Source organism: Lycium ferocissimum, chromosome 4 (genome assembly GCF_029784015.1).
Source record: "Lycium ferocissimum isolate CSIRO_LF1 chromosome 4, AGI_CSIRO_Lferr_CH_V1, whole genome shotgun sequence".
Taxonomy (NCBI): Eukaryota; Viridiplantae; Streptophyta; class Magnoliopsida; order Solanales; family Solanaceae; genus Lycium; species Lycium ferocissimum.
This window is the reverse complement of record NC_081345.1, coordinates 13,259,201-13,263,183: the sequence shown is the minus strand read 5'-3', so window position 1 is coordinate 13,263,183 and position 3,983 is coordinate 13,259,201. Positions and strand designations below refer to the sequence as shown.

The window sequence follows — 3,983 nt, the reverse complement described above, 5'->3', positions numbered from 1 at the left end:
CGTTTCTGCCAGGGGGCGATGAGGGGGAATTTTCCCCTGGATTAGCGAGCCCTTCCCTTGGGGGCCCGCCGGTCGGTATCTATGTTATGGTATCTTGGGTTATGTTACAGAGACTTTGCGAACAGTCACGTATGTAACGTATCGATCCCGTAAGCGGCTGCGTAGCGGGATGTCATTATGCATTATGTTACAGATTTCATATGATTACAGATTTTACTTGATTTGAGAAGGACGAAAAGCGTGTTTTTCCTGAAAAGCTTACATTATGCATTCATCTCATGATTTAAGAGCCCAGTAAGGTTATGAGTATCACGAGGATTAGCGGGTTCGCTCGGCCCTAAGTAAGGGTCAGGTGCCTATCACGCCCTATCAAAAGTTGGGGTGTGACAGTGGGCTTACTTGTTGCCTTGTTATGATCTATTGGGTTGTTTCCACGTGTGTGATATTAGACTTGATACTTAGTCATCTTATCATGATTGTGAAGCTTCTATCCCTCACTTAGTGAGTATTATCTTGGATAGAGGAAAGAACTTGACTTATTACTGATATCGAGAGATGTTTCCATGTGTGGCACGATTGATTTGATATGTTATCATTATTCATTGATATTATGCATTGTATTCATTCTCATCTTTCATGATACTCTGATATGAGCTGAGCTTGGTATTGTTGTTTGATTGTGGCTTGTTGCCTTATTGTGATCTACTGGCTTGTCGCCACGTAAGTGATACCAGACTTGATACTTAGTCACTTATCATGATTGTTGTTTGATTGTGGCTTGTTACCTTATTGGGATCTACTAGCTTGTCGCCACGTAAATGATACTAGACTTGATGCTTAGTTGCCTTATTATGATTGTGAACCCGTATATCTCATTTATTAGGTGTTGTCTTGTAAAGAGGAAGGATGTGATTTATTCGTGATATTGTGATATGTGTCCATGTGTTGCATGATTGGTACTGATAGATTCTCATTGGCATTAATATCATTCATCCAGTCATACTCATATATTTGGATCGGGTTGCGCACCGCAACATAGATACATATATTAGACCGGGTTGCACGTTCTATATTGGACATAGTTGCATGTTTCGCAACATATATATGTATGTATGTATGTGTGTGTGTGCATGTACATACATATATATATATATATTAGATCAGGCTGTACGCTGTAGCAGGTACATGAACTTCGCGGGTCCCCCTAGGGTCATGACTGTAGAGGCGTGGAGGTATTCTGCTCATAGCATGTGTGTATCATTGCATTGCATTGCATCACACGTGCATTCATATTACATTCATCTGCATCTTTGATTTGATTGTTGTACTTATTGTATTGCATGGTGCGTTTTCGCTTTGATTTCTTTGGTTGATTATTGACTTGAGTTGTCGTGTGCCTGATTAATACATACTTGGGGGTTGATGGACTCGAGGGTTAGAGACTTTCTCCTAGGCTATGACTTGAGGTTATGGAGATCTATTGTTGGTTGTACTAGTGCTTGTGGTTATTCTGAGGAATCATAGGAAACTTGGCAGACTTGTGTTTAGATGCTTCACCATAGGCTATGATTATGCTATTTGATCCTTCTGTACTTCAGTTTTTATCGTTGGATTTTGTCGTGTCTATCCTTGATTGTGCGCATGACTATTCTTCAGTTTCTTTCTTTATATATGTTAGCTAACTATTGTCGGCCTATGATGCCTACTCAGTAAGTGTTGTTGTACTGATGCTGCCTTGCTACACTTTTTTTCGGGGTGTAAAGTGTGTGACAGGTTCTATTTCTGATCCTCGAGAGTGTTTCTTGAGATGGTGTTGTTAGAGACTTAGGGTGAGCTATTGCCAGATCTACAGCCCGAGTGTCCATTATTTGTATACTTGTCATCTATTTCCAGAGAGTACTCTTTTCATCGTTATGAGCCTTGTATGGAAACATTCAGATAGTTCTTGTTATATATTCAGACTTATGTGTTTATTAGTAGCTCTTGTACTGATGCAGACCAGATGCCTTGGGTAGTTTATGTATTTCCGCACTTATTACTTTTACATGATATTTGAGACTTAAAATCATTTATATTATTCTTTCGCATTGATAGATGGTATGTTGGGTAAGGGAAGGGTTTGCCTACAAGGGTGGGGAATGGTAGGTGCCTGCACAACTAAGCGATTTTGCGTCGTGACATTTTTCATATGCGTGAACTAATCTTAGTCGGCCTATGATGCTTACCAGTATGTGTGTGCACTGATACTACTCTTGCTTCACTCTTTTTTAGATTAGAGATTGAGACAGGACCTTCGTCGAGACCCCACTTCTAGCCTTGAGTCTATTACTGCTGAGATTCTGTGGGTGAGCTACCTGCGTGTCTGCAGTCTTGGTGTCCATCTTATTGTTGTCTATCACTCATTTCTGTAGACTGTGTTTTCATGTATTCAGACTTATGTACTACTCTTAGACATCATAGTGGATAGTCGTTCTTGCACTGTGACTGCAGTTCTTGGGAATGTATTATGACTTAGTATTTTTCCGCACATTCAGTATTTATGTTATGACTTAAGCTTATTATTGATTGTTCTTTATATTTTATGTTGAATCGAAATTTGATTAAGTAATTGGAATTAAGGGGATGGTACGCCCCCGGGAGGGGGGGGGGGTGGTGGTGGTGTTAGTGTGGGTGCCATCACGACTGTGATATTTGGGTCGTGACAACTTGAGGGTTATATTTTTACACATTGTACATTGAAATTCATTATGCTATTCATCTTTGACTTTTTCTTTACTTTGGTAAGATTTTTATTGATTATATTTAGATCATAACTAAATCTTTATACATCACTACTAGGAAAGTTGTTGTATCTTATTATAAAAACCAAATTAATTTATAACTTCAAAAAATAGTTGTTAATAAGTTACTTGCCAATCTTCTCAAAATTATTTTAGATTTCAATAACCTCAAATAAGAGCGTCCTAAAAACTATATATAGCAAGCAAGGGAATAGATATTTACAAGCTAGAATCGTCATTGATTTATCGCACACTTTTCGAAATAGCAATGAGAAAGACATGCATCGCTTTTCTCTCCTTGGCTTTCATGATGCTTATTACAACAAGTATATCTCCTTATTTTTTTAATATATTACTAAAATGAAAATTCTATTATTGCAGATATTGTTTTATGTCTAAAGACACAATTCAGTTCTTAAAATAACAATATTTTATAATATGAATTGATAATGTTGGAGATTCTGAAATATAAATTCATGTTCACACAATATTATTCCTAAAAACCTTTGATTTCAAGGACTTCATTAATAGAAGGCATATCAAAATCCTATTTTAATTATTTCAATATATAATCTATCAAATGGTAGCAAAACTATTTCTATATTCAATACCAACTATTTTTATGTTAAAGTTTATCTATTTTTATTTATAATTGTACTACTTTAGAATGAAAATTTGACTTCTATTTATTTATTTATAGGCTTGCAGAGTGTACAAGGTTCAGTTTTGATAGGTGAACCATGCACAACAGTTGTGGATTGCCACCATTCTTGCCAACATGGCATGATCTACTATTGCGCCAACGGATACTGCCATTGTGATATTAAGGAGGAGGCTATCGGCAAAAGTGCAGCTGGAGTTTTTAGAAAACTTGTATAAATTAATATGACATTGTGATTGTACACAAGAACAACTATTTATCACAATATCCTTTCGTTAGTGGAAATAATGAAGACTTTAAATATTAATTGAGAATCTTATCCATTTTTTTTTATATATTTTATTAGCATGAAAAGATGTAACTGCCTTTTTTCGAAACTAGAAGTTACTTCTTTTATTTTATTTGTTATCATGACTTAAATTCTTATATCATATTCATACACTCTTTCTATATAGTAAATAAGCATTGATATAGTCACTCAAAAATCCAATATGAAATAAATATTGGATTATGTATAAAGCTAAAAAAAATTCAAGGTAAAA

At 35.8% G+C, this 3,983-nt stretch overlaps 1 long non-coding RNA gene across 1 annotated transcript; it reads left to right on the top strand.

Moving 5' to 3' along the window:
* Positions 1 to 3,020: 3,020 nt before the first annotated feature.
* Positions 3,021 to 3,755, top strand: LOC132054370 (uncharacterized). The gene is made up of 2 exons (XR_009414270.1): positions 3,021 to 3,106; positions 3,481 to 3,755. It is a non-coding gene; the product is annotated as an uncharacterized LOC132054370 (long non-coding RNA).
* The last annotated feature ends 228 nt before the right edge of the window (positions 3,756 to 3,983 follow it).